Raw genomic sequence first — 16,226 nt, forward strand, 5'->3', positions numbered from 1 at the left:
GGATATTTCATTGTATTATTTTATATGAGCATGTTTTTGACACCTGGTTATGCAGATTTTGAGAGAAAGGGCTCATTGTTCTATATGGGCAGGTGGGAGCGGAAAGATTAGTGCATTGATTCAACGTTGTGGGGGAACCTGGTGTTTGGGGTGGATATTCACAGGGCTTTTCTCCGATTGTCTTGGGTTAGGCTTGGAACCCGGGATGTTAGTTTCTCTACGCAGCCGTGCATGTGGATACTCTGTTTTTCCAATTGTTTATGCCGTTAGCCGCAACTATGCGCATTATGTCCTAGAATGTATCAGGTATTTCGTCCCCTATTAAGCGAACTAAAATTCTGAACCAGTTAAAGCACCATAAGGTTGACATAGTTTGCTTCCAGGAAACCCGATTGACTGATTCAGAACATTCGAAATTGGGTAGATCTTGGGTGGGAGCTGTCTTTGTGGCCTCCTTGCCGCACAAAAAAATCGAGAATGGCGATACTGATTAACAAAACTCTTCCTCACACAGCAACTATTGTTGAGAGTGATCCACAGGGTCGTTATCTGTTACTTTCTCTCAAAGTGGGCACTTATTCGATTTATCTCTTGAATGTCTATGCCCCTAATGCATATGATCACTCCTTTTTTGAACGCCTGACTGCCTTATTATTGGAGCGGATGGACCGCCCGGTATATTTAGCGGGGGATCTTAATCAGGTTCTGGACCAGGATCTTGACCGCTCAAATCCCAGGATCTCACGAGGGGAGTGGGAACTCGTGGCATTCCTTATCTTTGTGCGACCTTGAATTTGGTAGATCCATGGCGTACACTTCATGTAACTGAACGAGACTACACCCACAGATCGCGGGCTCATGGGACACAATCCCATATTGATTACATACTCACCACTAGACATTCTTTTCTTACTATAGACTCTGTGGTCATCGGTCCCTCCATAATATCAGATAATGCATTGATCTTGATAGATGTTAAGTGGGATTTGGGATACGTGGCCTCATTCGATGGCGCTTCCCTAGTTACTTGTTTCAGGATGATCACTTTCGAACCTACTTACTTAACAAGTGGGAAGAGTATTTAGAATTTAAAGGTCAACATCGTCCTGACCCAGAATTGTTTTGGAACACAGCTAAAGTGGTCTTACGGGGGGACTGCATAGCTTATGTTATCACACGCAACCGATGGTTATCTAAGGGCATCCTTAGATTAGAACGTGAATTGGCGTCTGCCAAACGACACTATACTCTCCACCCGTCCCTTGCTGCGAAGGAAAATTGGTTATCTATTGAGACTGCCCTTAATTCTTTCATACATGAACGGACAGTCAAAATGTTGTTTTATCAGAAGTTTAAATATCACAAATATGGAAACTGGTCGGGAAAATTGCTTGCTAATCTGACTAAACGGGCAAGAGGACAGCGCCTTATTATGGGATTGAAAGATGGACTGGGTAGACTGCAACATAAAACTGACCAGATAGCAGCGATTTTACTAGAACACTTTCAGGGTGTGTATAGTAATAGACTCAGGCTCGGCTCCGTTAGTTCAAGACTATATAACTGATTCTGGACTGCCTACCCTGACAGCTCAGGAAGTCGAGTCCCTCAGTGTGCCCATTATCCTTAGAGAATTACAGAAGGCTATCCAACTCCAGTGCAATTATTCTACGCCAGGCCCTGATGACTTTACAGCCGAATTTTATAAATTATTATCTTCTCAGATCAGCACACCTTTACGGGACTATTATAATCAGGTCATAGATTAAGGGGAGTTCCCTGTGGAGGCTAATGTGGCTTTGATTACACTGATTTTGAAACCTGGGAAGGAGGCAACTACCCCAGACTCCTATCGCCCTATCTCCCTATTGAACGTGGACGTTAAAATCTTGGCTAAACTCCTAGTGGATAGATTAGCTAATATTCTTCCCAGACTTATTGGTCCGGGCTTTGTGAAGGGCCGCCAGGCAGCTCAAAATGTTCAAAAGACTGTTTTGACGGTGGCGCACGCCCAGACCCAGGAAATGCCCATGATACTTCTAGATGCGGTGAAAGCCTTTGACCAAGTGAATTGGAAGTATTTATTTGAAGTGCTGGACTATTTGGGGATGACAGGGTGGTATGCACAGGCAATACGAGCATTGAATGTGTCCCCTAAGGCTTGTTTACTAGTTAATGATGTTATCACTGAGGCCTTCCCCATTGAATGGGGAACCAGACAGGGCTGCCCCTTATCGCCCCTTCTCTTTTTGTTATATTTAGAACCGTTCTTACAAACGGTTCTTAGAGATCCCGGGATTGCAGGGATGGCCTTTCCAGACCATGCAATAAAAGTTTTGGCTTTTGCGGACGATTTACTTTTTACACTAGTGCACCCGTGCACTTCTATCACTCAGCTTCTGCAATCGCTTGAAGAATTTCATTTTTACTCGGGTTTCTCCCTAAATTTTCAAAAATCCACTGCTTTAGCAATCCCGTCTTCCCTACGGGATACCTGGGTTGGTGATTTTCCTTTTACATGGGCACCTACATCCATTAAATATTTGGAAGTGTGGATACCAAGTGATCATACCACTTTGTATAAGTATAATATAGATCCTATATTGGATGACACCTTGAGGTATTTTCAGCTTTGGGCCTCCTTCCCACTGTCTTTAGCGGGACGCTTGGCCTTGTTTAATATGGTATTGTTCCCCAAATAGTTATATAGATTCCAGGTACTCTTATTGTCTCATACACATAATCTCCAACTTAGAGAGCTTCAACGCTATATATGGGGAGGCAAAAAAACACGCATGACCCACTCTAGGATGTGCCTGCCACGGGATAGAGGAGCCAAATTCCTGTTGGACACAGTTACATCATTCTGCATTTACCACACAAGCCAGTCATGTTGAATGCCCCCGTAGATAGCCCAAGTATACCTATACTACACAATGAGACATGGACATGGGCTCTGACACAAAAAAATAAATGCTGCTGCCACAGCAGCACAGACTGAATCCCTCACCCCCACCCATGGGCATCCCTCACCCATCAAACCAACCACTTGAGATGAACCTCAAGATGAGCTCCCCATGAATAGCACTTCCCCCACCCTCAGATAAAGCCTCCTTCTCTCCCAAAAGCAGCACCTCAGAGAGAAGTACCCCTTGATCAAGAGTCTACCCAAGCTCAACCCCCACAGAAACACCATCCTAACAGGAGCCCCTCCCTAAGATCAGCCCCTCCAAACCAAATCCTCCGACCATAAACAATGCACTGAGCCTCCCCCCTCTCCTCTTGGTCTTACCTGCAGGTTTCCCTGAAAGTCTAGTGGAGCAGGGCTTGATCATTTTCCTTTCTGCTCCTGCCCTGTAGCTTCCAGGGTTAAAACTGGCAACTATGACTCTTAGTGGTAGTCTCACTTTACTACCATAGGGATCAACCCACTGTATAAGAGCGGATCTTGAGTACATTTATGAGAAGTGCAGAAAAAGACCAAGAGTTAATAGGAATCTAGCTACTGGTTCAAGTTTTAAAACAGGATGTGAAATTCAGACATGACTGGTGCTACGGTATCAGTACTGAACCCCCAAGACACTGCCTGGTGCAGATAATTTTACTTTCAAGGAAAAAAAGCTAAGTATAATCCTTATCTGAAAAGTTTAGCTTAATGTTTAATAGTCCACATGCTATGACTAAAACATTTTCCACAGATTCCCAATGACAAGTTAATTATTAACCCAAATAACACCATAGTTGTTTTTTAAAATTTTTAATTGAACCAAAGTTTTACAGATATCTTCACCAGTGACGGGTGAAGACTAGTTAAGTACAATGCTGATTCTCTTCTCAGAAATAATTTTGTTTTACATATTTTGTAGCACTTTGCATATTGCAATCGCTTCAGCTAAAACCAATCAAAGATTACAATCTGGTATAATTGCATAAAAAAGAAGTTCTGCCCAATATTCAGCGCTATTTAACCAGACAAGAATGGCTCCTGGCTAAGTGCTAATATTCAATGTGAGATGGCTGTGAATAGTAGCATTTAGGGCCATTCCTAGGCACGGGTTAAGGAAGCTACGTCAGAGGTAGAGCCGAAGCAGGCGCGACAGCAGGATGGGGGGGTTACTGTTCACGCCAGGAACATTATAGAGGTATGGGGGATGGGAAGCGGCATGCATGAGGGGCAGTGTGGGGGGTGCAAGACGGCACCCAGGGTGGTTATTTATGAGTTTCTAAACCCGGACCCACCCCCGCCTCCTGAACGCCTCATACAATGTGCACGACTATGAAGCCCCGCTCTAACGTCCTCACCTCTCCCAGGACCATCACATCTGGCCACAGTGCCCCCAGGCCTCACGCCTCACCTCTCACAAAGCCCCCCAGACAGCCACAGCACCTGCCCACCTGCCAGTCTTGTGCTCCCAGCAGGGCTTCTGAGCTCTGGCGCCCCAGCCAATCAGCAGCTGCCTTGGCTGGGGCGCCAGGTGGGTGCAGCCAATGGCGAGGAGGGTCTCCGCCGCTGTCACATCAACCTGCCGCTGAGCCAGCCAATAGGCATCATCCTTGTGAGGAGAGGGGAAGTCTGCTGTCTTTTCACCTCCTCGCATGGGCCAGGAGCGTAGGAAGAGCGCTGTTGCCCCGCTTCACCCGCTAGACCACCAGGTAAACTTTATAGAAGTCCGGGAAGCAGGAGTGAGGTGGGGGTGGGTCAGAGCCGGCCCTAAAAGTTATTCACGTTTTTCGATATCCGCGGGTCAGCTCTGCCCCTAACCCCAGCGAATATTGAGAGGGAAGTGTAGTAGTAATTCTGTGTTGTGTTGGGGCCTGAAACCATACTGAGAGAGATTTAGGCAGGAGAGTTTGTCTAGGTAGGCTATGAGTTTCGTACAAACCAGTGATTCAAGAAGCTTGGTGAGTGGAGGTATTCCAGCTGTGGGTCTGAAGTTGGAGTGTGAGGATAGGTCATCAGCTCCTTGACTTTTTGGGATGGGCGTGAGAGCAATGTGACCCATTTGGGTGGGTAGCTGGCCCTTTAGTGAGTGTTTTATTTTGATTTCCCCCCTCCCTTTTACTAAGCTGCAGCAGGGGGTTTCTACCGTGTCCCAGAATGCTAAATGCTCTGATGCTGCTCCAACATGCATAGGAATCCTATGAGCATCGGAGCATTTAGCACTCTGGATCACGGTAGAAACCTCTACTGCAGCTTAGTAAAGGGGGGGGGGGTAAATAAATAAAAAAAAACCCTCACTAAAAAGCTGTTTTCATAGTATATCTATTGTTTGTTCTAGCATCCATGGCTGCCTTTCTTTTCCCTAACTCCCCACACACACACCCCTCAAATCCCCTCTTTCTTTTGCCAATGATCATCATGATGCATCCCATCAATTATCATGTTCATCTCTCTCCTCCTATTTGCCCATCTCAGCCTCTTCGGTCTTCTTCATGCTCGCTTGCCCTTGTCTCTGCCCCTCTCCCTCCATCCCTCAACATTACCTCCTTCTTCTCCTTCCTCTCCCTACCCCTTCATCCCCCAAAGGCTCTCTTTTTATTTTCCAGTTCTTCCTCTATCCTCCTCCCCCCCCCTACATTTCTCCATGTCCCTGTGCCTGAAACATCTCTAATCTTCAGCAGTTGGCAAGATGGACTCTGCCAGTCACACCAAAGTGATACGACCAGAATATAATCCACAGGGCAATTTGAGGACACTTTTTAAAATTTTATCTTTTAATCAGATATATATAGGACTTCAGTATAAAGGGTTTAATATAGATTTTATCTTGCCTGTCAAGGAAAAATAACAAAATCAGATGCATAACTCAGTCAAGATGAGTTGCAAGGCTAGTCAGTACTACTGCTAGGACTTTCTTTTACACAGTTCCCTGCACTTTAGAATCTCTTGTCAAAGAAAGCCCATTTGCTAGGGAGCTAGCTTTATAAAGGATTTCCCCACAAGTAAAGCATGTTATAGACCAGGGCTGTCAAAGTCCCTCCTCGAGGGCCGCAATCCAGTCGGGTTTTCAGGATTTCCCCAAGAATATGCATGAGATCTATTTGCATGCACTGCATTCATTGTATGCTAATAGATCTCGTGCATATTCATTGGGGAAATCCTGAAAACCCGACTAGAAAAGGCTTTATTTATGGAAAAGGTGGTGGATGTGTGGATCGGCCTCCTTGTGGAGGTGGGTGGAGACAGGGACTGTTTCTGAATTCAAGAACGTGTGGGACAGGCACCTGGGATCATTTATGTAGAGGAGGACATAGTGGATGCTGCGGGTGAGCAGACTGGATGGGCCATTTGGCCTTAATCTGCCATCATGTTTCTATGTTTTAAGTTACTCCTAGAATTGGCTAAATCCCTTTGTGCTTGAGCCAGAAGTCTGTAACTGTACTAAATACAAGAACAGTAATGAAGTTAAGGTCAAAGATATCAGTATGAGCCCACCATGAATCATGGGAACCTTTTGGCTCAGGCTAAGTCTCACAGGTGACTAGCACCAGACGTACATCTAAATGAGAATTGCCTCATACATCATCAAATCTGTGACCATCTTCTATAAACAAAATCATTCGTTTCAAATGAAAAAATACAGGCTTATAGTTCAGGAACAAGGGGAATATAAGGACATAACAAACAAATACCCCATCACAGACTAAACCAACACAATAAATATGATAAGTTATGAAAACTAAGGAAAATATGTGAATAGTGGTTGAAGATTTACACATGCATAATTCTAAACCTCAAATTTAATAAATACTAAAACATTTAAATTAATAAGTTAATATATAACATCTAAAAGTTAATCTAAATAAATATGAGAATCCATTAAAAGAATTATATTGTGCAAATTGTGCTAAATGTGCAAATCTGCCCAGACCCTGAGAAACAAATAACTACAGTACGATAACAAATTGTATGCTCATGAAAAGTGCCAGTGCCAGCACCAATACAGGAATTTCTGTCTATAATAGCAACAGAATCTTTCTCATTAAAATAAAGTGCAATGACTCAAGTACCAATTGAATTTCAAACATTCAAATACAAATATAAAAAATATGTGAATATCACTCATGTAACCCAACTATAGTGGCTAATAAAGCATCAGTACTATAACAATTAACTATAACATATAACCAGGGGCTCAGACTATTACCAACCCCACACATATACACACACAATACCACTCAAACCGAGAACATATCGTCATTCATCACCACTCGACAGAGTTCCGTTTCGTGTCTTCATCAGGAGCAGGATGCCAAATAATATAATATAATGGCCCAGTGGAAAACACCGACAACCAAATTTCACAGTTAGTCGGTCCAAAGTTTCAAAACCAAAAATCAAGGAAAATACTCAGAGCTAGCGTGTACAAATCAAACAACGCTGCGATTGAAAAAACATGGCGTCTATGGGGTTTAAGAACGCCTCGGAGAGCCAGCCATGGACGCGCCCACAGACTGCGTGGTAACGCAAAAGAACGGCACCCGCAGAGGTGCCGTTCTAAATCTTCTTGGACCCCTTCTTCGTCCTAAATCTTCTTGGACCCCTCCGGGTCCTTTGGATCCACATATAGCCACTTTCCGTGATCTCACTCCCAGGCCCACCCAGTTTCGCCCATCCCTGCCCTGTAACATCCTAATCCCGCCCCCAGTCCCGCCCTAACCTCCCCCCCCCCCGCTGCCTGCTCTTGCAGATTATTTATGAACGCAGTCTTTTTGCTAGCAGTGTACAAGTGTTTATCCATCACTGAAAATATTTGAAATCATCGCATGGCATTTACGCATGCGCGGACTTCCTTCCTGCCCAACGCGATATGAGGAGGCTTTTCAAAACCTTTTTGAAAAGCCGTCCGGGGAAATCCGGACTTCTGGTAACCTTACCCATGTCCCTCCCATGGCCATGCCCATGCCCCTTTTTGAGTTGCAGTTGATCCAATTTATGTATTTATTCAATTTTCTATACTGTCAAAGTAGATCCATGGGGGTGGGGGAGGAGCACTGAGGTCTGTCAGAGCTAAAAGTGCAATTGAGGTCCTTCAGTTAAAGGGTAATGAGAAACCTCAGCTGTCAAAACCAAGAGAAACAAATGTTTAAGGAAGTGCAGTTGAGATCACGCATCCTGCACTTTTCTTCAGAATAAGTAAATCATTTGAAATGAGTGGGCTGCTCTTTAATTTAGGGATTTTTTGGCCCATTTAATGGACAGATCCTTTTTTTTTTAGTTCTTTATTTATAGATTTAAAATTTTGACAAACTTAACAGTCAAAAAAGGAAAATAATACAATGCCAATAATTATCACTCATAGCAATATCTTCAAACTTAACAATGAAAATAAATACACCTGCTTGTATAATTAGTCCACAATAAAGGAGGTGGAACTGAAATTAGACTGAAATAGTTAACTAGAAACTATATAAAAGGAAAATAAAGATGTGGCAGGATGGCCCCTGAACATTCCTTCACTGAGCTATTTAGAAGTATTCACGTAGTAGGTACATTTTGCACCTTGACGGAAATAAATTTTGACAACTGCTGAGGCTCATAAAAAACATACCTATTCCCTTGGTAAACCATAACACACAGGGGTATCTCAGGACAAACGTTGCCCCCCAGCTGCACTGCCTGAGGTCTCAAAATGAGGAACTGTTTTCTTCTCTTCTGAGTGAAACATGATATGTCAGGATACATTCTTACAACATAAAGGGAATATCTTTATATTTGAAAAAAAGTTTTAGCATTCATTCCCTATCTGAATCTAACGCAAATTGTACCAGCAGCGTAGCAGAAACCTGAGCCTCACTATCCGACCTCTCTAGAAAGTTAGATAAATCCAAACTATCGACAGATAAATTCTGCTGGTTTGGATTTTGAGCTTTAACTCTCCTAGGTAAATAGTAAACTTTTGAGAGGTGGGTAGGAGGATTCAGGTACCTTCAAAATTTCAGTTAGGTATTTTTTTAAACATATCATGTACTGACATAGAAAGCAACTTTGGAAAATTTATAATATGAAGATTACATCTCCTGGTGACATTCTCCAGCATTTCGACTTTGAAATAAAGATTCCCACTATCCTTAACCTGAGCCTCAACCACTTTTAATCTGATCTCATGTCCATCCACCTTGTTTTCCAGACATGATACTTTATTTTTTAAGTCCAGATTCTCTGACAAAACCGTCGTGTTACATGCTGAAAGATGCTGCATTTGAGTTCCCAGAGAGAGTTGCAAATTAGATATCGCTTCCCATAGTGTTTCCATGTTGAAAACTTTAGGCCTTTGCATGGGTACAACCTCGCCTCCAGAACCCCCTGTTTGAATCACAGTACCTGTAGCCACTGCAGCGGTCCCTTTTGGCATTAGGAAAACTTCGGGAGCCTGTTCCGTCTCGTTCTCCGATTGCACAGATGGTTGCAAAAAAAGCTTCTCTATCCCCCGTCCAGAGTTGTTTCCCGCGCTCTTCTGAGTTAGAGAGAGAACGTCCCAGGCTGGTTCCACCTCAAACCTACCCTCCATCTCCTCGGGACGAATTGGAGGACTACGCTTCTCCAGAGATAAAGTGGTGCCCTCCAGTGGCGTACCTAGGGGGGGGGGCGGGGGGGGGGCGGGCCGCCCCGGGTACCAGCCCTAAGGGGGTGTTCCCGGCCTTGCCGTTCAGTCCCCCGCCACCCCCGAAGGACCGCTCGCCCCCCTGGCCTCCCCGCACCACCTATGAACAGCCGCAGCAGGATCGCGAAGTCAGCGTCAGCATCCCTGCGCTGCTTCCTACGACGCGATCCCGCCCCTCCTCTGACGTCAGAGGAGGGGCGGGACCGTGGCGCAGGAAGCAGCAGGGATCGCTGACGCTGACTTCGCGATCCTGCTGCGGCTGTTCATAGGTGGTGCGGGGAGGCCAGGGGGGCGAGCGGTCCTTCGGGGGGGGCGGGGGAGTGAACGGCAAGGCCGGGAACACCCACTTAGGGCTGGTACCCGACGCTGACTTCGCGATCCTGCTGCGGCTGTTCATAGGTGGTGCGGGGAGGCCAGGGGGGCGAGCGGTCCTTCGGGGTGGGTCGGGGCATCAGGCCTTCAGGGTGGGGCGGGCGGGCAGGCAAGCAGGCTTTCAAGGGGGAGGGGGGTGACAGGCAGGCAGGCAGGCCTTCAAGGGGGGACAGGCCTTCGGGGGGGGGGTGCAGACATTCAAGGGGTGCAGGCCTTCAAGGGGGGCAGGCAGGCCTTCAGGGGGGTGCAGACCTTCGGGGGGGGGTGTGTAGGCCTTTGGGGGGGTGCAGACCTTCAAGGGGGTGCAGGCCTTCAAGGGGGGGAAAGGCAGGCAGGCCTTCAAGGGGGGGACAGGCCTACAAGGGGGGGGGACAGGCCTACAAGGGGGGGGACAGGCCTACAAGGGGGGGGGACAGGCCTTCAAGGGGGGGTGCAGGCCTTCAAGGGGGGTGCAGGCCTTCAAGGGGAGACAGGCCTTCAAGGGGGGGAAAGGCAGGCAGGCAGGCCTTAAAGGGGGGACAGGCCTACAAGGGGGTGGGACAGGCCTTCAAGGGGGGGACAGGCCTTCGGGGGGGTGCAGACCTTCAAGGGAGTGCAGGCCTTCGGGGGGGGGTGCAGTCCTTCAGGGGTGGGGTTTAGGCCTTCAGAGGGGGACAGACCTTCGGGTGGGAGGTAAAGTCCTTCGGGGGGTGCAGGTCTTCAGGGGTGGGGTGTAGCCCTTCGGAGGGGGGACAGACCTTCGGGGGAGGGGGGGTCCTGGTGTAAAAGTACACAGAGGGAGAGAGGGAAGGGGGGGTTCAAAGATACATGCATATGCCAGACTTTGGGGGTTAGAAATAATGGGTCTAAAAACAGAGGAGTGGGAGAGAGATGGTGCATAATGGGATTTAGGGAGGGAAGGAACAGAAAGGGAGAGAACTTGGAAACAGGGGATGGTGTGGAGGGGGGATAGAGATACTGGATAGGAGGATAGTTGGGAACAGAAAGGGAGAGATGGTGGATCCTGGGGTGGTGGGGAGTTGAGAAAAGGTGAATCTGTGGATGGAGACAAAAAAAAGGAAAGATGCCAGATCTCCGGGAGAGGGAAGGGAAACGGAAGGGGAGAACAGAGATGGCAGACGGATGGTTAGCACGGAGAAAGGAGACCCTGGCAAGCAAGACAACAAGAGCCTGGGACCAACAAGATTTGAATATTGATCAGAGAACAAAAGGTAGAAAAAATAATTTTATTTTCTGTTTTGTGATTACAATATGTTAGATTTGAAAAGTGTACATGAGACAGCTTGAAATGGGAACTTTTCTATTTTTGTGAATGGCAAGGCTGAGTTCAGTTAAAATATATGCTTTATAAGAAAATATAATAATGTGTTTTATAAAGTTTATAAGCATTGCTGGCATACTCGGTGAGGTGTTCCTAGTGTTGGTGGTGGTGGTAGCATGTCAGTGTGTTGAGAGGAAGAGGTGGTCTGGGAAATTCTGCTGAGCAAACTCTGGGCCCATTTCCACCCCCAGTTAGTCCACTCCACTCAACTGGTTCACACACTGAGTGGGTCTTTGGGTGTTATTTCTGGGTAGTTGTTTTAGAATCTCTTCCAGTGGTTTGTCAGTATCTCCTTCTGGTCCAAGGAAGGAAACTTTGTCAACCTTAGCATTGACCTTCAGAATATGTTTGTAACAGCGCTGCTTGTGTGGCATTAGGCTATGTAGTGATCGAAAGAAAAAAACAGACCTTTGCACATTTTTGCACTATATGGTGGGTGTATGAGGAGATTCATTTCCTGCACAGTTAAGTCCATTTTTTCTACTGAATAATAGTATAGGTACAATGAAAGTAAATAGCAAAAATGTTTGAGTAGATAATTAAGGAAATCTTTTTCATATTGCTTGCTTATGGACTGGGAAAAAAGACTGTTCAAGCAAATGTCTCCAGAACTGCTTTAATGGAAAAATGTGATTTTTTTTTTTTTAAGTACTTTGTGAAATTTATTGTTGTTGTGAAATTTATTGTTATACTTTGTTTAAACTTAAAAAGCGGTGTCATTAACAGTGAATCTAATCGAAAAATCGATTCAACAGGGTGAATCGGATCGAATGAAATATTTTTCTCTGAATCGGGCAGCACTATTGGCTACCATGAGAATGGGCTACTGGGCATGATGGACCATTGGTGTGACCCAGTTAGGCTATTCTTATGTTATGTTCTCATCTGTAGGGGCCTTTGTTTTCACTTCTTATTTTAATGTATTTTTTTCCTGGGAACTTATCAGTGTTTTTTTATAATGGGAACAAAAATGGAAGAGAATTAATGTGTGTGGAATGGGGGGGGGTAACTAATTTCTTCAGCTAAATAATTCAATCCACTTCAAACAGACATAGGAGAACTCACGCACCATTCACACACCCTCCAACCAAAAACGTCAAAAGAAAAAAACTGTTCGACAACCTCCTAGCCATTCGAGCTGCAACACTTGACCCCCAACTCTACAACCTATTGACCTCGACCACAAACTACAAAACCTTAAAAAAAGAAATAAAAACCCTTCTATTAAAAAAAACACATAAAACCAAACTAACATAATCAGAACTGTCCCAAGCATCACCTGCAACTACTCCATATGTACTTCTGATGTCATGACAATTCAGACATAATTTATGTTATGTTATGTTTGGAATAATGGTTACATAAATGAGGTTCAATAAAAGAAAATTTTCTGTGGGAGCATTTGTTGGAACTTCTGTTATCCTGATTTCTTCTATCTGTGGGCTTTCTTTAGCTAACCTACTTATCTGGGGCTTTCCACTTCTGCAGCTGCCCTTTTCACGGTCCACTTTGCGCTTGCACTCTCTGGGGAGGGGGGGTTGGGTCTGGGCTTGGTGGGGTAGGTGTGTCTGGTAGTTTTGTCTGGGTGGTGGCTGGGTGTTTCTTGGGTGCTTGTTGTGCAGATTGGTGTGTCTGGTGAGCGGTCTGGGTGTTGTTGCTTGTGGGGGTTTTTTTCATTATAAAATATGGCTGAGGGTCTAGTCCGGCTTATTATTCTTGTGGGTTCTGGGGTGGGATTTGTTTGCTTGCCCCAAGTTTTGGCCTTTTGTTGTGTATTGCTATGCCTCTCATTGGCAATTTTCTCTTGGGAGAGGCTTGTTCATGCTTGTTGTTGCTGTTACTCTCATTCTGTGTTCTTTTTGATAATGTATAAGTTTCTGTACAGACCATGGTTGCTTGTCTGGACCTTTTGCCATTCTCAATAAAAATACTTTGGAAAAAAAAAAAAAAAAAAAAAAGAAAATTTTCACTGCCTGTTTCTATTCTGACCATTTATTCCATTTCATGGTTATTGCAAAAAAAAAAAAAAAAAAAAATTTTACATGAGGGGGGGGGGGGGGTGTCAAAAAATGATGGGCCCCGGGTGCCACATACCCTAGGTACGCCACTGGTGCCCTCAAAAGAGAAGTCACACACCTCAGCCTGCGTGTCTCTCCCAGCCGAGGATCCCTCCGGTTCCTACATTCGGGTTCCTCGATCGACGTAGGCGTTCATCGGTCCGGCTATCATACCAGATTCCTCCGGGAAAACCTGGACTTTAGATTTTTCTCTTCACCATTCAGGCAAAAGATTGCAGAAAAGATTTTCGCCAGAAACTGCGATGGCGTCTCAGTGCAATGGCATCTCAGTAAGCTCCACTATTGCTCCTTAATGGACGGATCCTCACAAGCAGCAGAAGTGGAGCCATAACCTATGTTGAAATTAAAAGTGCCATAACTTTGCAACTTTATAAACTAAGGAAGTGGCTTAGAGGTTAGTGTAGCTGTCTGAGAGTGTGGGGATCTGGGTTCAAAACTGAGTTGAACCAAAAAAAAAATACATTTTCCTGCCCCAGCTCTGGGGTAAAACGCAGACCTATCAAAAAAATATGCAAGAGAGAAGGTTCAATTCTATATCCAAAAAATATATACCGACTCTATTCTTTCTAAATTTTTGAAACACCCAAAAATAATAATTGTGCACCAGAGTAGTTTAAATTGCAAGGAGGAAAAAGCCTCAGATCCCCGTCTCCAGCCAGAACTAATCTTGCTAGGAGACTTTGCCGCTGATTTTGAGCGCCGATGTTTCATGCCGACCCGCAAAGAACGAGCTTTATCTTCCTATCCCCCCTGACGCAGTGAGTAGTGAAACGCTGGTAACCACCGTCGGAGGAGGAAGATTTCTACAATACACTGAGCTCTGCACAGAATGACTACAGCACGCAAGATAAGTGCTGTAATCTTTAGTAGCTGTTCAAAATGAACTTTCTACGCAGAGCCTTCTATTAAGTCATGTTTGAATGAGTCTCAACACGTTCTGTGAAGTATATAAAACAGATTAAGAGTTTAAACAAGGAGGTTTAGTCTAGTCTCCTAGCAAGATTAGTTCTGGCTGGAGAGGGGGATCTGAGGCTTTTTCCTCCCTTAGTTGAAGTGTTTCCTCAGATTAATTATTACTATTAAGACAATCAGCACAGATCCGTGGGGTCAGAAATGGCTACAGCTGCAGCGGTGGAAAGAGGGGGTGAAATGCAGACCTTGCAGATATGAAATTTGAAACCGCAGCTGTCAAAAACTAAAGGAAAGCAGATTTTTAAAGACATGTGCTTGAGATCCGCATTTTACCCCTTCCCATACTGTTCTCCCAAGGGAGCTGAGAATGGTTTACAGGAATTTATTCAGGTACTGAAGAATTTTTCCCTGTCTGTCCTAGCGGGCTCAAAATTTATCTAATATACCTGGGACAATGGAGGGATTAAAGGACAAATTCTATAAGACGCCGCCCAAAAGATAGGCGCTGATATAGGCACTGTTCAGCGCGATTCAAGTAAAATTGGGTGCTGTTTAGTGAATCACGCTGACCGGCACCTATTTTGGGGGCACCCATTAAATAGGCCAGCTCTAGGCACAACAAAAAGTTAGGCGCCTATGCGAGCGCTTAAGCACGCTTAAGAGCAGTGATTCTGTAAGAAGGCGCCTAACACGTAGCCACGCCCACACCTAACATGCATAGCGCCTATTTTTTTTTTGAAGGTCGCCTAAATTTTCAGAGGCGCCTTGTTACAGAATCGCGCTTTCATGATAGGCGCCTATGTTTTCATCAGTGCTGATTAAAAGGCTTAATTGAGCTTCTTATTAGAGAATGACACGGTGACAAAATTCATCACCGTTCCCGTCCCCGCGGATAACTGCGGGAAACCATCTTCATGTCATTCTTTAAGGAGAGAGGGAAAAATCAGAGTATGACTGGCCACAACCACTGACCCACAAGCTTTGCTCTGAAGAATGCTGGTGTAGAAGGACTGAGGTTGAAATAGACACTAGAAAATGACATGGGATTATTTCCCGCGGTTATCCGCGGGGACGGGAATGGTGATGAATTTTGTCACCGTGTCATTCTCTACTTCTTATTCAATTTAGATAGGCGCCTATCTAGGTGGGCGCCTCCATAATAGGTGCCTAACTTTAGGCGCAGGTTACAGAATTTGGGCCTAAGTGACTTTGCCCAGGGTCACAAGGAGCAGCATGAGTTTGAACCCACAACCTCAGGGTGCGGAGGCCGTAGATTTAACCACTGCACCACACTCTGCATCAGTGTCCTGCAAACGTTTCAGCAGGGGGCACACAAAACCCAGTGCCCTGGCCGGAAGGCACCCGGAAGTGCGTTGACATCGACGCAGTGACATCGTGCGCATGTGTGATGTCATTACGTCAATGTGCGCAGTGGCCCAGCTGGTCGTGACCCTGAACCTGTCACTTCAGTGGGGGATCCTGAAGAAGGGGAGGTGCGGGGAGAAGAGGAGAGACGCCGGTGAGGAGGGGCGTCATCGGTGTGTGCCTCTCTCGCTGTGAGAGGCATGTCCTGTAAGCAGTCAGCCAGCGCCAGCCCCTCTCCTCCTTACCAGCATCTCATCGGGCCACACCTGGAATCTGTTGTGGCATACAGTTTGCAATACTCTGCTCTACTTACATTGCTATAGAGTAGCACCCAAATCATAATTAGTGCCAATTGTTAGTTCTAATAATGAAATTATTGGAGCCCATTAACTAATTATTTTGGGTGCCAGTCTGGGATCTGCGCACAATTATGGGCACCCTTGTATACACACAGTCTGTGGCAGAACAGCTGTAACTTTGTGCAGCTTCTTTACCGGAGGATTATTCTATGAGCCTTTTGTAGAACACACCCCTGTTGCCTTTACAAAACCCTGTTATAATATTATACCTTGA

The 16,226-nt window shown here is 45.4% G+C and overlaps 1 protein-coding gene across 3 annotated transcripts in view; it reads left to right on the top strand.

The window, feature by feature from the left end:
* The window catches only part of LOC117356802 (poly(U)-specific endoribonuclease-D-like), a 96,369-nt gene that overhangs the window by 28,534 nt on the left and 51,609 nt on the right, over positions 1-16,226 (top strand). The gene's annotated exons all lie outside the window — the stretch shown is intronic.

Source organism: Geotrypetes seraphini, chromosome 3 (assembly GCF_902459505.1).
Source record: "Geotrypetes seraphini chromosome 3, aGeoSer1.1, whole genome shotgun sequence".
In the NCBI taxonomy this organism is placed as follows: domain Eukaryota; kingdom Metazoa; phylum Chordata; class Amphibia; order Gymnophiona; family Dermophiidae; genus Geotrypetes; species Geotrypetes seraphini.